This window comes from Muntiacus reevesi, chromosome 11 (genome assembly GCF_963930625.1).
Source record: "Muntiacus reevesi chromosome 11, mMunRee1.1, whole genome shotgun sequence".
NCBI lineage: Eukaryota > Metazoa > Chordata > Mammalia > Artiodactyla > Cervidae > Muntiacus > Muntiacus reevesi.
Genome location: NC_089259.1, coordinates 36,479,636 through 36,500,718, shown reverse-complemented (window position 1 = coordinate 36,500,718; position 21,083 = coordinate 36,479,636). Strand labels below are relative to the sequence as shown.

The 21,083-nt window shown below is 36.6% G+C and overlaps 1 pseudogene; it reads left to right on the top strand.

The window, feature by feature from the left end:
• Positions 1-15,594: 15,594 nt before the first annotated feature.
• On the top strand, positions 15,595-16,221 carry LOC136144131 (mitogen-activated protein kinase 1 pseudogene; annotated as a pseudogene).
• The last annotated feature ends 4,862 nt before the right edge of the window (positions 16,222-21,083 follow it).

Here is a 21,083-nt window from a genome sequence, read left to right as displayed (position 1 = left end):
TTGTAATAAAAGTAGAAGACCCTGGATATAGCAATTTTACTTCATTCTTTAGTATGCTAAAAATAAACCAGTTATGAACTTACAATTTGTCCTGACAACATATTAGCAACTTTACCAAAAAAGTGAGATTAACTTAAATATGGGCACCAAACCTATGCTAATGGAAATCACAATACTTAACAAAGCTCTCATGGTTGCTTTTATTTACAACTAAGGGGACGACTGAGGGTGAGATGGCTGGATGGCATCACCGACTCGATGGACATGAGTTTGAGTAAACTCCGGGAGTTGGTGATGGACAGGGAGGCCTGGCTGCTGCGATTCATGGAGTCACAAAGAGTCGGACACGACTGAGCGACTGAACTGAACTGAACTGAACTGATGACTGTGTTGTGCTTAATCACTCAGGCGTGTGCGACTCTTTGCGACCTGGTGGCCTGTAGCCCGCCAGGCTTCTCTGTCCATGGGGATTCTCCAGGCCAGAATGCTGGAGTGAGTTGCCATACCCTCCTCCAGAGAATCTTCCCAACCCAGTGATCGAATGCAGGTCTCCCATATTGCAGGTGGATTCTTTACCATCTGAGCCACCAGGGAAGCCAAAGGAAGATAGACATCATGTGTAACTCTAAAGCCATGACTTGGATTTGAACTAAGGTTGCTATAGCCGCAACACAGAGTACTAACCACTATATGATCATGGCACACCACAATCCAAGTATCATGATTAGATCTGTGATTAGAAGCATTCAATTCTCCCAAAGAAAAATAGCCTATATTAATTAAAATAAATAAATTTGTAATTAATTTATATGGGAGAGATAATTCCTCAAACAAGCTTGCACAGTACTTAAATATAACAACCAGAGAAAGACATGTATTATTCTAAATTTAAACTGATATCCTTTATAAAATTGTATTTCATTATTCACAAGAGTGTGAAAATACTGTAAGTATTTCCCAGGTGGTGCTAGTGGTAAAGAACTCTCCTTTCAGTGCAGGAGATGAAGGTTCGGCTCCTGGGTTAGGTAATATCCCCTGGAGGAGGGCATGGCAATCTACTCCAGCATTCTAGCCTGGATAATCCCATGGACAGAAGAGCCTGGCAGGCCATGGTCCATAGGGTTGCAAAGAGTCAGACATGACTGGAGGGACTTGGCACACATTTATAGAATACATTTCACAAAAGGAGAATTACCTCAGTAATGCTCATCACTTTGTGAAATGCTTAGATTTGAAAGAGCACTTATATCTCAATGACTTAGGCTACTAGCATTTATCTGTGTTGATGCTGTTGCTTGGCCACTAAGAGGTGTTTTTGACCCCATGTACTGCAACATGCCAGGCTTCCATGTCCTTCACCATCTCACAGAAATTGCTCGAATTCATGTCCATTGAGTCAGTGATTCCATCTAACCACCTCACCAACTGTCAGCCCCTTCTATGTTTGCCCTCAATCTTTCCCAGAAGAAGGGTCATTTCCAAAGAATTGGTTCTTTGAGTCAGGTGACCAATGTATTGGAGCTTCACCTTCAGCAGCTTCAGTCCTTCCAATGAATATTCAGGGTTGATTTCCTTTTGAATTGACTTGTTTGGTCTCCCTGCTGTCCAAGGGACTCTCAAGTGTATTCCCCAGCACCACAGCGTCCACCAAGCACCACAGCTTCAGGTCTTCAGTGCTCAGCCTTCTTTAGGCCCAACTCTCACATTTGTACATGACTACTGAAAAGACCATAGCTTTGACTACATGAACCTTTGCAAAGTGATATTTCTGCTTTTTAATATGCTGTCTGGGTTTGTCATAGATTTCTTCAAAGAAGCAAGCAACTTTTAATTTTGTGGCAGCATTCACTGTGCCCAGGGGCTTTATCTGTGCTTAGTCACTTGATTGTATCCAACTCTTTGTGACAGCATGAATTGTAGCCTGCCAGGCTCCTCTGCCCTTGGGGATTCTCCAGGCAAGAATACTGGAATAGGTTGTCATGCCCTCCTCCAGGAAATCTTCCCAATCCAGAGATCAAACCCATGTCTCCCATATTGCAGGCAGATTCTTTACCATCTGATCCACCAGGGAAGTTCAAGAATACTGAAGTGGGTAACTTATACCTTCTCCAGGGGATTTTCACGACCTAGAAATTGAACTGAAGTCTCTTATATTGCAGGCAGATTCTCAAAGAATCCAGTGATTTTAGGGCCCAATGGGGAAAAAGAAATCTATCATTGTTTCCACTGTTTCCCCTTCTACTCACCATGAAGTGATGGGACCAGATACCATGATCTTAATTTTATGAATGTTGAGTTTTAAGCCAGTTTTTTTCACTCTCCTCTTTCACCTTCATCAAGAGGCTCTTTACTTCCTTTTCACTTTCTGCCTTTGTGGTATCATCTGCATATCTGAGGTTGTTGATCTTTTTCCTGGCAATCTTGATTCCAGTTATAATTCATCCAGCCCAGCTTTTGGTATGATGTTCTCTACATGGGAGTTAAATAAACAGAATGACAATATAAAGATTTGACCTACTTCTTTTCCAACTTTAAATCAGTCTCTTGTTCTATGTCCAGTTCTAACTGTTGATTCTTGTCCTGTATACCAGATCTTCAGGAAGCAGGTAAGGTGGTCTGGTATTCCTGTCTCTTTAAGAATTTTCCACAGTTTGTTGCAATCCACAGAGTCAGAGGCTTTAGCGTAGTAAATGAAACAGAAGTGTGTGTGTGTGTGTGTGTGTGTGTGTGTGTGTGTGTGTGTGTATGTGTATATATATATATATATATATATATATATAATGTCCTTGCCTTTTCTATGATCCAATGAATATTGGCAATTTTATCTCTGGTTCCTCTGCCTTTTCTAAAATTAGATTGTACATATGTAAGTTCACAGTTCATGTACTGATGAAGTCTATTTTGAAGGGATTTTGAGCATTATTTTGCTAGTATATGAAATGAGTGCAATTGTCTAGTAGTTTGAACCATCTTTGGCATTTCTCTTCTTTGAGATTGGAATGAAAACTCACCTTTTCCAATTCTGCAGCCAAAGTGAGTTTCTCAAATTTGTTGAAATATTGAGTGCAGCACTGTAATAGCATCATTTGTTTAGATTTGAGATAGCTCAGCTGGAATTCCATCACCTCCACTAGCATTGCTTGTAGCCATGATTCCTAAAGTCCATTTGACTTCACACTCCAGAATGTCTGGCTCTAGATGAGTGACCACACTATCCTGATTATCTGGGTCATGAAAATTTTTTTTGTATAATTCTTCTGTGTATTCTTGTCACTTTTTCTTAATCTTTTCTGCTTCTGTTAGGTCCTTAGCATTTCTGTCCTTTATTGTGCTCATCTTTGCATGAGATATCCCAATTTTCTCAAAGATATCTCTTGTCTTCCCCATGCTTTTGTTTTCCTCCATTTCTTTGTATTTTTCACTTAAGAAGGCTTTCTTCTCTCTTCTTGCTGTTCTCTGAACCTCTGCATTCAGTTGCAAATATTTTTCTCTTTATCCTTTGTCTTTCATTTCTCTTCTCAGCTATTTGTAAGTCCTCCGGACAATGACTTTGCTGTCTTGCATTTATTTTTCCTGGGGATGGTTTTGATCACTGCTTCTTACAGTGTTATGAATGTCTGTCCATAGTTTTCATGCACTCTGTCTACCAGAATTAATTGCTTGAGTTGATCCATCCCCTCCTCTTTATAATCATAAAGAATTTGATTAAGGTAATACCTGAACGGTCTGGTAGTTTCCCCTACTTTCTTCAATTTAAGCCTGAATTTTCAATAAGGTCCTCATAATCAGAGCCATAGTCAACTCCAGGTCTTGTTTTACTGGCCGTATATGGCTTCTCCATATATGGCTGCAAAGAATATGACCAATCTGATTTCAGTTTTGACTATCTGGTCATGTCCAGGTATAGAATTGTCTCTTGTGTTGTTGGAAGAGGGTGTTTACTATGACCAGTGCATTCTCTTGACAAAACTCACTTAGCCTTTACCCTGCTTAATTGTGCAATCCAAGGCCAAACTTGCCTGTTATTCCAGGTATCTCTTGATTTCTTACTTTTGCATTTCAGTCTCCTATGATGAAAAGGACATATTTTTGTGTTAGTTCTGAAAGGTCTTGTAGGTCTTCACAGGACCATTCACCTTCAGCTTTTTGGGCATTAACAGTTGGGGCATAGACTGGGAGTACTGTCACACTGAATGGTTTGCCTTGGAAATGAACCAAAATCATTTTGTCATTTTTAAGAATTCACTCAAGTACTGCATTTCAGACTCTTTTGTTGATTTTGAGGGCTACTCCATTTCTTCTAAGGGATTATTTCCCACAGTAGTAGATATAATGGCCATATGAATTAAATTCACTCATTCCCATCCTTTGTAGTTCACTGATTCCTAAAATGCTCACTCTTGTTATCTCCTGCTTGAACACATCCAATTGACCTTGATTCATGGACCTAACAATCCAGGTTCCTATGAAATACTATTTTTATAGCACTAGATTTTACTTTTAACACCAGATACATCCAAAACTGAGCATTGTTCCTGCTTTGGTCCAGTCTCTTCTTTCTTTCTGAAGCTATTTCTCCACTCTTGTCCAGTAGTATATTGGACACCTACTGACCTGAGAAGGCTCATCTTCAGGTGTCATATCTTTTTGTCTTTCATAAAACTTGTTCTTGTTTGTTCATGGAATTCCTGAGGCAAGAATACTGAAGAGGTTTGCCATTCCCTTCTCCTATGGACTTTGTTTTGTCAGAACTTTCCACTATGACCCCACCATCTTGGGTGGCCTTGCTCAACATGACTCATAACTTCATCAAATTACACAAGGTTGTGATCCATGCTTTGGTTAACTTTCTGTGCTTGTAGTCTTCATTCTGAAAGCTGTGAGATTGTAGTTCTTGCTTTTTCTGTCTGCTTCTGGGAACAGAGACACTGATAGCAGCAGTCCTGGGAGATGCATGTTGGCGTAAGTCCCTTTGGAGGTCACCAGTAGCTCTATCATAGAACCTGTAGACTGCAGGACTGGGTTGCCTCCAGCCAAACAATTAACAGGGAGGGAGCACAGCCCCACTCATCAGTAGACAATTGGATTAAAGATTTTCTAATCATGGCCCTGTCCACCAGAGCAAGATCCAGTTTTCCTCACAACCAGTGCCTCTCATTAGACAGCTTGCACAAGCCTCTTATCCTCATCCATCAGAAGGCAGACAGAAGAAACAAGAATTATAACCTATCTGTGGTTATGTGACTAAGAATGCTGCTGTTTCCTCTGGTGCTTAATATGTCACTTAGTAATGAAATATACATATATGCACATGCCAGTTTAATGCTCAAGAGGAGATTTTTTACATCTGATATTTCTAGTATGTTAATATTAAAGAAACATTCTATAAAATTAAAACTAAACTTCTCTTAAAACTTTTCACCAAGTATCAATATAAAGTAAAATCATTCTCTTCTGATTTTGGTTGCAAGTAAGGCTTTAACAAAAAATGACAGCTATAGCTTGGAGATAAGATGATACTAGCACTTATGAATAAAATATTGAGAAATATTGGATTACCTAAAAATAGGATGACCTTGACCTTACTTTAATTCGGAATTATAATACTGAATCTATAAAGGAAATTTCCTGAGTCAATTAGTCATACTAAGTCTAGAAAAGTGAGGATTAAAATGTAAGTTAGTTAATATATTACTAATTAGATCTTAGATAGTATTTTGAATATAATATTTAAAGTGATATACAAAATAAATTATTGCATAAATATTTATGTAGATGTGTATATAAAAATCTCAATAATTTTTTTCATATATATGTAAGTTTAACTACCAGTAACTTGACCTTTTCCTTTAAGATCATTTTGTGTTAGAGAGTTATCTAATATATTTCCATAATGATAAGCTCCAATGAATGATGATAATTTAATTCTCAGAAGCACTCTAATCTATGTTATAATAGAATGTAATTATAATTATCTTTCACATTAACCATTGTATCTTCGGCCCCTGGATATTACTTTGTAAGTACTCTCCTCTTTTATTAAGTATCTCTGACAGAAATATATTGGAAATCTATTACTAAAGACCATAGAAATTAAATAGATTAATCTCAAATAAGGTTACAAGAAAGACATACAAACTGGGAATTCATGCATTTAGTGTGATTTCTTGGAAGTAGGAAAACAATTTCATATATTACTATCCATTAACATAAAGTCATTTGAATTTTATTCACTGAACACATTCACCAAAATTTAAATAGCTAATGCAGACCTAATCACGTGAGACTCTTGAGGATAGCAAGTGTCAGTGTAATGAAACATTAGGAAAATCTTTAATACCTAACATCTCTCTCTCTTTTTTTCTTATGGAAGGATAATTGCTTTACAACGTTGCGGTAGTATGGTTGTAGAGTTAGGGGCAAAGACTGAATATATAAGACTGAGTGAGAGAGGATTAGAAAAATTCAAGGAAATGCTAAAAAATAATAACAGAGGATACATCATTTTAAAAATATATGCTGTTTTGCATGTTGTTTGTTATTCTATGCTTTAGTTTTCCTGTATGTAAACTGATAAGGATAATAATATAATAGCTATTCAATAGATCTGTGTGTGAGATGGTCAGTTGAGATAATATATATAAAATGCTTAGAGCAAGATCTCACAATTTTTTGCTAGATGGCAAGGGCATATAGGAGGAGTATATTATCCTTCTTATGATTTATAAATTTTGCCAAATGAAGTAACTTTACATCAACATTTTTAGGAGCAGAAAAAGCTAACCAAGTAAAGAGTATTGCAACCAAGAAAAGTAGGTTGGTAAGACCGGGGAATTCCCTTCAGACAAAGCTCAAATCGTCACATCAGAAATACAGGATGTGATGTGTTCAGAAAATTTTCACAAACAGAAAGTTTCTATTGCTGGAGAAGCTGCATTATTCCAGGCAGGGTAGGGTTTAACAGTGATTGAGTCACTAGCTCTGGGTGCTGTCTGTTCTTGAATCTCATATAAATAGAATCATACAATATGCACCCTTTGGCATCTGAAATTTTTCACTCAACAAAGTGATAGTATGATTCATATATGTTACTGTGTAAAGTATTTGCTCACACTGTGCAATGCTTCACTATATAAATATACCAAAATGTATTTATAACAAATGAACACTTTGATTTACCATGCTTGGCATTTATGCTACCATAAATGTTGCATACAAATCTTTTTGTTAGCAAATGTTCTCAATTCATTGGGGATTGATGCCTAGGAACATATGTATCCAACGATAAATGATAGGCATATGATTAACTTTAGTAGATTCTATCAAATAGTTTTTCAAAATCATTATGACAATTTATACTGCCACCAGCAATGTAAGAACATTGAATCTCTTTGCAATAAGTGTTTCTGTGAATTGTTTTAATTTTAGCCATTGTGATGGGTTTATGGATTTGATAGACTTGGATACTACAGAGCCTGACACAAAGAATGTTGCAGTCTAATAGCAATAGCTTTTGTGCATATTATCTGCCTGAGACTTTAGCTGAGACCATGCACTTTCCTGGCTAGTGTTCAGCCAGTGATGGAACAAAGAATTGCTACAATGTCTTGCCACTTCTCAGAAATGCAGGATATCTCTGTGGGCAACATTTGCGCTGGAGCTCTTCACTGAGCTGACTGAAACATCCTCAGGGCTCCTTGCAGTCTGAATTTCTCCTCCATGATCCTCAATTTCTCTCTCTCTCCTTTCACAGACCTGCATTGTGACTTTAAGGATTTTACCTACTTTTTCTACCCCTGATCATTCACAGGCATTCTCCCCAACACATTTCACACATCAGTCATCCTCTTGATGTCTGCTTCCCAAAGAAACTAATCAGCATAGTAATGATAGCTCACATGGGTCATAACATTAATTTTCCTAATGAGACCAAAAGGTGATCTTCTTATCATAGATTTGTTGGCTATGTTAATATCTTCTATAATGTAACAGCTCAGAACTTTTGGAAATATTGTTATTGGGATATTTACCTTCTCTTATTGAGAAGTTCTTTATATATTCTGGATAATAGTCTAATTTAAAAAGATGCATGTACCCCAATGTTCATAGCAGTATTATTTACTATCACCAAGATATGGAAAAAATTTAAGCATCCATCAAAGGATAAATGGGAAAAGAAAATGTAATATATACATATATATGTATATATATGCATAATATACATATATATGCAATATATATATATATATACATACACATATATATAAAATAGAATGGGAGAATGGGAGGTAGAAAGTATCAGGTATAAAATAGGCTCATGGGAAATATAGTCAATATTTTGTGATAACTGTAAATGGAAAGTAATCTTTAAAATTTGTATAAGAACTAAAAAATAAAAAGGAGTATTAATTAACTAATTCTGAAACAATTAAAAAAGGTCATTCTTCAAATATAGGATTACAGATATATTTTAGCAAGTTTGTGATCCACAATTTTAGTGTTTTTGATGAACAGTATTTTCATTTTAATAATGTCATTCTTTGCAGATTCTATGGATACTTTTGTCAAAAGAATCTACTGGTTATAGCAAACACACTCTTCGAACAACATAAGAACTGACTCTACACATGGATGTCACCAAATGGTCAATGCAGAAATCAGACTGATTATATTCTTTGCAGCCAAAGATGGAGAAGCTCTATAACAAGACCTGGAGCTGACTGGTTCGGTTCACGAGCATGCATGTGTGCTAAGTCGATTCTTTGCAACCCTATGGACTATAGTCTGCCAGGCTCCTCTGTCCATGGGATTTTCCAGGCAAGAATACTGGAATGGGTTGCTTTACTGCAAAATTCAGGTTTGTATTGAAGAAAGTGGAGAAAACAACTAGGTCATTCAGGCATTACCTAAATCAAGTCCCTTATGATTATATAATGGTGGCAACCAAAAGATTCAAAGTATTAGATCTGGTAGACAGATTGCTTGAAGAGCCATGGACAGAGGCTTGTAACACTGTGCAGAATGCAGTGGCCGAAACCACCCAAATAAAAGAAATGCAAGAAGGCAAATTTGTTGTCTGAAGAGGCTTTACAAATAGCTGAGGAAAGAAGTGAAAACGAAAGGAAAAATATAACCAAATGAATGCAGAATTTCATAAAATAGCAAGGAAAAATAAGAAATTCTTCTTAAATGAACAATACAAAGACATAGAAAAAAACAATTGAATGGAGACTAGAGTCCACTTCAAGAAAACTGGAGATATCAATGAATATTTCATGCAGAGATGGGCACAATGAAGGACAGAAACAGTAAGGATCTAGCAGAGGCAGAAGAAGTAGAGGGAATTCACAAAAGAACTATCCAAAAAAGATCTAAATAACCCAGATGACCATAATGGTGTGTTCACTCACCTAGAACCAGATATCCCACAGTGTGAAGTCAAGAGGACCTTAGGAAGCACTACTAGGAACACAACTAGTGGATATGATGGAATTCCAGCTGTGCTACTTAAAATCCTGGAAGATAAAACTGTTAAAGTGCTGCACTCAGTATGCCAGCAGATTTGGAAAACAGCTGTGGCCCCAGGACTGGAAAAGGTTAGTATTCATTCCAATCTCAAAAAATGCTTTAACTACCATTTCACATACTAAAAGGTAATGCTCAAAATCCTTAAAGCTAGGCTTCAGCAGCATGTGAACCAAGAACTTCTTGATAGGGTTAGAAAAGGCAGAGATCAAAATGTCAACATTCGTTGGATTATAGAAAAAGTAAAGGAAATCCCGCCCCGAACCCCTCCCACTGTGCGCCACCAAAAAACCCCCCATCAATTTCAGATTAATTGACTGATAAAACTTTTAACTGTGTGGATCACAACAAATTGTGGGAAATACTTAAAAGATGGGAATAACAGGATACCTTACCTACTTCTTGAGAAACCTGTGTGCACATCAAGAAGCAACAGTTAGAATGGAACATGGAGCAATGGACAGGTTCAAAATTGCAAAGGAGTACAACAAAGCTGTATATTGTCACTGTCCTTACTTAAATTCTATGCTCATCCTGCAAAATATCCGACTGGATGAATAAGAAGCTGAAATCAAGATTGCCAGGAGAAATATCAACAACCTCTGATAATGCAGATTTTACCACTCTAATGGCAGAAAGTAAAGAGGATCTAAAGATCTTTCTGAAGAGGTGAAAAGGAGAATGAAAAAAACTGACTTGAATCTCAATGTTAAAAAAATTAAGATCATGGCATTCAGTCTCATCACTTCATGGCAAATAAAAGGGAGAAAACTGAAAAACAGTGGCAGATACTATTTTGGGGGGCTCTAATATCACTGGGGACAGTGACTGCAGTTATGAAATTAAAAGATACTTGCTCCTTGGTAGAAAAGCTATGACAAACCTAGAGAGCAGATTAAAAAGAAGAGACATACTTTTATGACAAAGGTCTAGATACTCAAAGCTATGGTTTTTCCTGTAGTCATGTACAGAAATGAAAGTTGGACCATAAAGAAAGCTGAGTGCAGAAGAATTATGCTTTCTAATTGTGGTACTGGAGAAGACTCTTGAGAGTCACTTGGACAGCATGGAAATCAAAGCAGTCAATCCTAAAGGAAATCAACTCTAACTATTCATTGGAAGGACTTATGCTGAATGTATAACTCTAATACTTTGGCCACCTGTTGCAAAGAGCCAGACTCATTGGAAAAGATCTTGATGCTGGGAATGATTGAAAGCAAAAAACAAAAGGGTTGGCGGAGGATGAGTTTGTGAGCCTCACCAACTTCTTAAGATAGTAAAGGACAGGGAAGCCTTGTGTCCTGCAGTCCATGGAGTCAAAAAGAATTGGACATGACTTAGCAACTGAACAACAAAATAGTGCTTGTGTTAAGTCACTTCATACGTATTGGACTCTTTGCGACCCTATAGACTGTAGCCTGCCAGGGTCCTCTAACCATGGGATTTCCCAGGCAAGAATAACAAAGTGGGTTTCCATTTCCTCCTCCAGGCAACTAGTGCCACCCAACAAACAACTATTCATTATGTGTTACTAAATTCAATTTGCTAGACTGTGCTTAAGATGTTTGTATTTGTAGTCATAAATGATATTGACTCAGTATTTTCTTGTAATATCCTTTTCAAATTTTGATATACTCTCTGCATAAAATTGGTTGCAGAATGCACACTTTTCTAAACTCTGAAGTATTTTATGTAATATTAGTATTTTTTCTTAAATTCTTGAATGAGTTTACCCAAGAAGCCATTTGGACTTGGAGTTTCCTTTGTGGGATAATATTCTCTGAGATACATGATTCAAGCTATTGTATATGTCCACTATTATTAATTTCATTTCATCTCATGATTTTAATTATGTAAGTGAATTGCTTTACATCACTAATTTTCTATAATTTTTTTTTTCTGTTTTCTCTTCAATCTCCTGAAAGATGAAATTTATTTTCTCCTTGGGACGTCCTTCCTGAGTAGCTTTTTTTTCCCCATAGTTCATCTTGTTTTGCCTTTTCTATGATCCAATGGATGTTGACAAGTTGATCTCTGTTCTTGTGCCTTTTACAAATCCAGTCTGAACATCTGGAAGGTCTCAGTTCACATACTTGACCTGGGTTGGAGAATTTTGAGTGCTACTTTGCTAGTGTGTGAGGTGAGTGCAATTGTGTGGTAGTTTGAATATTTTTAGCATTACCTTTCTTTGGGATTGGAATAAAAACTGACCTTTTCCACTACTGAATATTCCAAATTTCCTGGCATACTGAGTGCAGCACATTAACAACAGGATTTGAAATAGCTCACTGAAATTCCACCATGTCCACTAGCTTTATTTATAGTGATGCTTCCTAAGGCCCATTTGACTTTGCATTCCAGGATGTCTGGCTCTAGGTGAGTGATCAAACCATCATGGTTATCTGGGTCATGAAGATCTTTTTGTATAGTTCTGTGTATTCTTGCTACCTTTTCTAAATGTCTTCTGATTCTGTTGGGTTCATACTGTTTTTGTCCTTTATTATGCCCATCTTTGCATGAAATATTCTTTTGATCTGTAATTTTCATAAGGGGATCTCTAGTCTTTCCCATTCTGTTGTTTTCCTCTCTTTCTTTGCATTGAACATTGAGGAAGGTTTTCTTAACTCTTCCTGTCATTCTTTGAAACTCTGCATTCAGATGGGTATATCATTCCTTTTCTCCATTACCTTTACCTTCTCTTCTTTTCTCAGCTATTTTTAAGGCTTTCTCAGACAACCATTTTGCCTTTTTGCATTTCTTTTCCTTGGGGATGTTCTTGATCAATGCCTCTTGTACAATGTCATGAACCCCTGTGCATATTTCTTCAGGTACTCTATCAGATCTAATCCCTTGAATCTATTTGTCACTTCCACTCTATAATTGTATGGGATTTGATTTAGGTCATAACTGAATGGTCTAGTGGCTTTCCCTACTTTCTTCAATTTAAATCTGAATTTTCCAATAAGAGTTTCATGATCTGAGCCACAGTCAGCTCCTGGTCTTGTTTTTGCTGACTGTATAGAGCTTCTCCATCTTCAGCTGCAAAAAATATAATCAGTCTGATTGCTTCCTGAGAAATTTGTGTGCAGATCAAGAAGCAACAGTTAGAACCAGACATGGAACAATGGACTGGTTCCAAATTGGGAAGGGAATATGTCAAGGCTGTCTATTGTCACCTTTCTTATTTAACTTATATGCAGTGTGCATCATGCTAAATGCTTGGCTGGATGAATCACAAGTTGGAATCAAGATTGCCAGGAGAAATACCAATAACCTCACATATGCAGATGACACCACCCATATGGCAGAAAGCAAAGAGGAACTGAAGAGCCTCTCAATGAAAGTGAAAGAAGAGAGTGAAAAAGCTGACTTAAAGCTCAACATTCAAAAAATGAAGATCATGGCTTCTGGTCCCATCACTTCATGGCAAATAGATGGGGAAACAATGGAAACAGTGACAGACTTTATTTTCTTGGGCTCCAAAGTCCCTGCAGATGGGGACTGCAGCCATGAAATTAAAAGACACTTGTTTCTTGGAAGAAAAGCTATGACCAACCTAGACAGCATATTAAAAAGCAGAGACATTCCTTTGCTGACAAAGGTCCATCTAGTCAAAGCTATGATTTTTTCAGTAGTCATGTACAGATGTGAGAGTTGGACCATAAAGAAATCTGAGAGCTGAAGAATTGATGCTTTTGAACTGTGGTATGGGAAAAGACTCTTGAGAGTCCTTTGGACTGCAAGGAGATCAAACCAGTAAATCCTAAAGGAAATCAGTCCTGCATATTTACTGGAAGGACTGATACTGAAGCTGAATCTCCAATACTTTGGCCACCTGATGTGAAGCACTGACTCATTGGAAAAGACCCTGATCCTGGGAAAGATTGAAGGCAGGAGGAGACGGGAATGACATAGGAAGAGATGGTTGGATAGCATCACAGACTCAATGGACATAAGTTTGAACAATCTCTGGGAGTTGGTGATGGACAGGGAATTCTGGCATGCTGCAGTCCAAGGGGTCACAAAGACTCGAAACCACTGTGCAATTGAACTGAACTGAATCCTGTTTTGACCCTAACTATCCAACTTTTTATAAAATATTTTAATATATTAAAATGTTTCTCTTTTTTCTCTCTCTTAACTCTGACTAATCCTTGACAAAGCTTATATTCTCTATCTTGATGTTTTTTGAAGAAATAGAATACAATTCTAACTTTTGAGTATTTAACTTATTTCACACTTTGTATTTCAGGTTGACACTCTTTACTGTCATTTTAAAAATGTTATTGACAATAAGAACTAGTATTTCAAAAATTTGTAAAGTATAAACCTATTACCACCTGATAGTTGGTTTGAGTTATATCTAGTAAGTGAACACTAGCAAATGGGACAACACATATTGAAACAGTGATATTCTGAATTTAAAACCCTATTTATCTATTAAATTATATTGACTCACATGAATATAAATGTGATCTTTAATTGGCTTTGCTTTTGAATTGTGTAAAATAATAAACCTGTTCTTAATCAAGTTCTACAGCACTAGGCATCATGCTTGATGTTTTATCAAGCATAAACCTTAATCCAAAGTAAAGAAATGTTTTGTAAAGGGTAGTGGAAAATTGTGTATATGTATATACATCTAAATTATTTAGTACATAACTGAAAGAGACTAAGAGATATGTCATATTGGCAAAAAGTAAAATCAAAAATTTACTCAAAATTCTTTTAAATGAATCTCTTTCTGTTGAGAACTACACCTGGAGGTGACTACATGAGGCTCTGATACATACTAGCAATATCAAGCTACAATAATTTTGTTTTAATCTAATCACAGAAATATCCAGTTCTCACTCTTTGCCTTTATTTATTTATTTTAACATTGAGAGGGTAGACAGTATTATAACTTCATTTTACTGTTTTTAATATTTTCACCATGAAAGTTACTGAATCTCTAATTCCATTTTTCTAGCTAGATACAACACATTTCTATGCAACTGTCCTAGTTTGCTGTAAACTCACAATAGCCAAATACGGGGGAATATTGGCTTTACTGAAATAAATCTTCTTAGGTATTCCTGGCTCTTGACATTTTGCTCACCAGATCTTTCCTCAAATACCACTTCTAATCATATTCTTAAATGTATATTTTCTTCATTCCACAGCTATAATCAGTAATCTATATTAATCTCTTGTTACCTATAATTTCACATCTGAACCCTTCAATTGCCTTTAAAGTTCACTGATAATACATGCCCTATCATCAAAATGTCTTTGTTCCCTTTCCTTAAAACAATACCTAATCTATTCTTGATACTCCTACTCCCTGTCTATACTAGGATACTGGTACCCACAACTACATAATCCGCGGACCATTTTTTAAAGGGAAAATATATTTTGAAAGCTTGTATGAAAAAACTCCGATTACAAACTTAAGTATAACACTCAACAAATATTTCACTTGTAAGTTATCACTTCAAAACAAATTTGTAATGTGCATATTCATATGTATATGAATTTAAATATACATGGAACATAGTGGTGAGTATTTAGGATGATTTTTTATGATCATGACATCATATATCATGACATCATGACAGGTATGCATGATATCTAGTGATGTACAAATTTCATTTTGATAAAACACAGCATTCACTTCTTTGATTGTGCTGACTCTGAATCTAAAATTGATGCTTTTGAACTATGGTGTTGGAGAAGACTCTTGAGTGTCCCTTGGACTGCAAGGGGATCCAACCAGTCAATCATTAAGGAAATCAGTCCTGAATATTCATTGGAAGGACTGATGCTGAAGCTGAAGCTCCAATGCTTTGGCTACCTTATGTGAAGAACTGACTCATTGGAAAAGACCCAGATGCTGGGCAAGATTGAAGGCAAGAGGAGAAGGGGATGACAGAGGATGAGATGGTTGGATGTCATCACCAACTCAATGGGCATGAGTTTGAACAGGCTTCAGGAGTTGGTGATGGATAGGGAAGTCTGGCATGCTGTAGTCCACGAGATTGTAGAGTCAGACATTACTGAGTGACTGAACTGAACTGAACTGATCACATAGGGTTCCTGATAGAGAATATGGCCACTTGCTGGTACTGGGCTCCAGAAATCATGTTGAATTTCAAAGGCTACACCAAGTTCATCGACATCTGTTCTGTGGGCTGCATTCTGGCAGAGATGCTCTCCAACAGGTCCATCTTCCCCAGGAAGCATTACCTCAACCAGCTGAAACATGTTCTGAGTATTCTTAGATCCTCATCTCAGGAAGACCTGAATTGTATAAAAAATTTAAAAGCTAGAAACTATCTGCTCTCTCTTCCACACAAAAATAAGGTGTCATGGAACAGGCTTTTCCCAAATGCTGACTCCAAAGCTCTGGATTTACTGGACAAAATGTTGACCTTCAACCCTCACAAGAAGATTGAGGTGGAGCAGGCTCTGGCCCACCTGTACCTTGAGCAGTACTATGACCCAAGTGATAAGCCCATCACTGAAATGCCCTTCAAGTTTGACATGGAATTGGACGATTTGCCCAAGGAAAAGCTCAAAGAACTCAAATCTAAAATGTCCTCCTTATGTAATCATATTTCACCCTTCCTTGAGTTACAAAACATGAAGAAACCATTCTTAGCTAGTCTAAATTTAAAGATTATTCCTTTTTGTCTAAATTCCTATTCTTTATAGTAACAAACAAACAAACAAACAATTAATGCTTGATTCAAAATTTAACTATAACATTTCTACTCACCTGGCTAGTAAAATTGAAATGGATCTTGCATTAATGTATAAAAGCAAAGTTTGTGTACATATGCACATTACCAGTTTCTTTATAGCTATATCTTCATTATTTAATGTATTGATAAACAGTAGTAGAAATTGAAAAACATAATCTTGTTTATGAATTAAGTAACTTTCTCTAGTTTCATTGTTCTGTTTCAAAGTTTTTGTCTTATGAATAATGGGTTTATTGGATGATGTAAATTCATTCCAATTGAAATATAATGTTAAAAAAACATTTGAGTGAAATTTATTTTAATGTTAATTAGAATATGTCACAATAAACTATATTAAAACAATTAAGAGAAATTGAAAAATTTGTGAATACATCTGCCACAGAATTCTGTTTTTTTTTATCTTTGCCCCTAAGATATTTACCATGGACTTCCCTGGTGAATCAGACAGTAAAGAATCTGCCTGTGATTGCAGAGAATACTTGAATTTGATCCCTAGGTTGGGAAGATCCCCTGAGGAGGGCAAAGCAACTCATTCTAGGACAGAGGAGCCTGGCAGGTTACAGTCCACAGAGTCGCAAAGTGTTGGACATGACTGAGTGACTGAGCACGGCACAGTAAATGCATGTGAAAACTGTGCAAGATGTTTTTATCTGTTCTCTATGCTTCTATCTGAGTTATTTCCATGCTTTTCTTACAGTTTCTGGTGAAACATCATGCACGTTTAGTTCTCAATAACATTTAATTCGTTGAAAACAAAATAAGGGCAAACATCTTAGAACATATAGAAAATACGCTGAATTTATTTTACATAACAAAGAAGACTAACATAAAGTACAGTATCAGCAAAAACCTTGTAATAAAGCAGAACGTGAAAAAGGCTATTTTAATGTATCCATAGTGTTGAAGCAGACATGAGCAATCATTTCAAAATTAAAAGTTACAGTGAGTCTAATTAATGCTGCAGTTTCTGTAAAATAGACTGGTGGAATTTAATCACACAAGGAGAACCCAAAGCACCTCCCTTTAAAATCTCATATAAGCCACAGTATATATTTTACATAACAATAATTTCTATTGTTTCTAGAAACAGAAAATAAATATTTTAATATGTACATTTTCTATATTTCATCAGTATTTGTTTACTTATATGAACATTGCTATTTTAATATCTTTACAATTTTATTTATTATAACTACATTCTACTTTTCAGCAACTTACACTCTATTTTTTTAATTTATTTATTTTAATTGAAGAAAAATTACTTTAAAATATTGTGATGATAAGAATATACAATGGAGTAAAGACAATCTCTTTAACAAGTGGTGCTGGAAAAACTGGCCAATCACTTGTAAAAGAATGAAGCTAGAACACGTTCTAACACCATAAACAGAAATAAACTCAAAATGGATTAAAGGTCTAAATGTAAGACCAGAAACTATAAAACTCCTAGGGGAAAACATAGGCAAAACACTCTCCGACATAAATCATAGCAGGATTCTTTATGACCTACCTCCCAGAGTAATGGAAATAAAAGCAAAAATAAACAAATGGGACCTAATTAAACTCAAAAACTTTTGCACAATGAAGGAAACTATAAGCAAGGTGAAAAGACAACCTTCAGAATGGGAGAAAATAATAGCAAACAAAGAATTAATCTCAAAAATACACAAGCAGCTCAAGCAGCTCAATACCAGAAAAATAAATGACCCAATCAAAAACTGGGTCACATTTTGTTTGGGCTGTTTGTTTTTCTGGTATTGAGTTTTGTATTAGCTTTTTGTATTTTCTGGAAATTAATCCTTTGTCAGTTGTTTCATTTGCTATTATTTTCTCCTATTCTGAGGGTTATCTTCTCACCTTGTTTAGAGTTTTCTTTGCTGTACAAAAGCTTTTAAGTTTAATCAGGTCCCACTTGTTTACATTTGTTTTTATTTCTGTTACTCTAGGAGGTGGGTCATAGAGGATCTTGCTTTGAGTTATGTTATTAAGTATTCTGCCTATGTTTTCCTCTAAGAGTTTTATAGTTTCTGGTCTTACATTCAGTTCTTTAATCCATTTTGAGTTTATCTTTGGGTATGGTGTTAGGAAGAGTTCTAATTTCATTCGTTTACATATAGCTGTCCAGTTTTCTCAGCACCATTTATTGAAGAGGCTGTCTTTGCCCCATTGTATATTATTACCTCCTTTGTCAAAAATAAGGTATCCATAGGTGCATGGACTTATTTCTGGGCTTTCTAGCTTGTTCTATTGGTCGCTATTTCTGTTTTTGTGCCAGTACTGTACTCAATTCCTCTAGCTCCATTCTTCTTTTCAAGACTGCTTTGGCTGTTCAGGGTCTTTTGTGTTTCTATATGAATTAAGACCTAAACAGACATTTCTCCAAAGAAGACATATAGATGGCTAACAAACACATGAAAAGATGCTCAACATCACTCACTATCAGAGAAACGTAAATCAAAACCACAATGAGGTACCACCTCATGCCGGTCAGAATGGCTATCAAAAAGTATATAAACAATAAATGCTGGAGAGGGTGCAGAAAAAAGTGAAACCTCTTACACTGTTGGTGGGAATGCAAACTAGTACAGCCACTATAGAGAACAGTGTGGAGATTCCTTAAAAAACAGGAAATATAATTGTCATATGACCCAGCAATCCCACTGCTGGGCATACACACTGGGGAAACCAGAATTGAAAGAGACACATGTACCCCAATGTTCATCGCAGCACTGTTTACAATAGCTAGGACATAAAAGCAACCTAGATGTCCATCGGCAGATGAATGGGTAAGAAAGCTGTGGACACAAGAAAGCAATGGAATATTTCTTAGCTATTAAAAAGAATATATTTGAATCAGTTCTAATGAGGTGGATAAAACTGGAGACTATTATACAGAGTGAAGCAAGTCAGAAGTAGATAATTCTACTTCTGCTTTATTAACTATGCCAAAGCCTCTGACTGTGTGGACTACAACAAACCATGGACAATTCTTAAAGAGATGGGAATATCAGACCACCTGACCTGCCTCTTGAGAAGTCTGTATGCAGGTCAGGGACCAACAGTTAGAACTGGACATGGAACAAAGGACTGGTTCCAAATAGGGAAAGCAATACATTAAGGCTGTATATTGTCACCCTGCTTATGTAACTTATATGTTGAGTAAACCATGAGAAATGCTGGGCTGGATGAAGCACAAGTTGGAATCAAGATTGCCAGGAGAAATATCAATAACCTCAGATATGCAGATGACACCACTTTTATGGCAAAAAGTGAAGTAGAACTAAAGAGCCTCTTGATGGAAGTGAGAGGAAAGTGAAAAAGTTGACTTAAAGCTCAACATTCAGAAAACAAAGATCATGGCATCTGGTCCCATCACTTCATAGGAAATAGATGGGGAAACAGTGGAAACAGTGACAGGTTTTATTTTTGAAGGCTCCAAAATCACTACAGATAGTGACTGCTGTCATGAAATTGAAAGACGCTTACTTCTTGGAAGGAAAGTTATGACCAACATAGACAGTATATTTAAAAGCAGAGACATTACTTTGCTGACAATGGTCCATCTAGTCAAAGTTATGGTTTTTCCAGTAGTCATGTATGGATATGAGAGTTGGACGGTGAAGAAAGCTAAGCGCCGAAGAATTATGCTTTTGAACTATGGTGTTGGAGAAGACTCTTGAGAGTCCCTTGGACTGCAAGGAGATCCAACCAGTCCATCCTAAAGGAGATCAGTCCTCAACATTTTTTGGAAAGACTGATGCTGAAGCTGAAACTCCAATACTTTGGCCACCCAATGCAAAGAACTGACTCATTTGAAAAGACCCTGATGCTGGGAAAGATTGAGGGCAGGAGGAGAAGGGGATGACAGAGGATGAGATGGTTGGATGGCATCACCGACTCAATGAACATGAGTTTGAGTAAACTCCTGGAATTGGTGATGGACTGGGAAGCATGGCGTGCTGCTGTCCATGGGTTCACAAATAGTCAGACATGACTGATCAACTGAACTGAATTGAAGCCAGAAATAAAAACACCAATACAGTATATTAATGCATATATTTAGAATTTAGAAAGATGGTAACAATGATCTTGTATGCGAGACAGCAAAAGGAACACAGATATAAAGAACAGACTTTTGGACTCTGTGGGAGAAGGTGAGGATGAAGATTTGAGAGAATAGCATTGAAACGTATATATTATCATATGTGAAACAGATGACCAGTCCAAGTTCAATGCATCAAGCAGGGCACTAAAAGTCAGTGCACTGGGACAACCTGAGGGATGGGATGGGGAGGGAGGTGAGAGGGAGGTTCGGGGTGGGGGTCACCTGTACACCCGTGGCTGATTCATGTCAATGTATACCAAAACCCACTACAATATTGTAAAGTAATTATCCTCCAGTTAAAATAAATTAATTAATTTTTAAAAAAGAAAATAATTTTCCCTTCATTACAAAGAAGATTCTGCTTCATGACGTATGGATTTTTCAGGTTAATATCAAACACTTTTCATGTGAAAAATTTTAAAGTCATCAAGGTTATATATCTTTCAAAAATATATGCAATAATATTATGCAATGATTTTGCTTATTCTTAATAAGCCGTTTTAACATAGAAAAAAATGTTGTGATGGTTTCTGTCATACATCAACATGAATCAGCCATGGGTATGTATACATGTGTCCCCCACATCCTGAACCCCACTCCTGCCTCCCTCCCCATCCTATCCTTCTAGGTTGTCCCAGAACACTGGCTTTGGGTGCCCTCATCATGCATCAAACTTATACTGTTCGTCTGCTTAACATATGGCAATG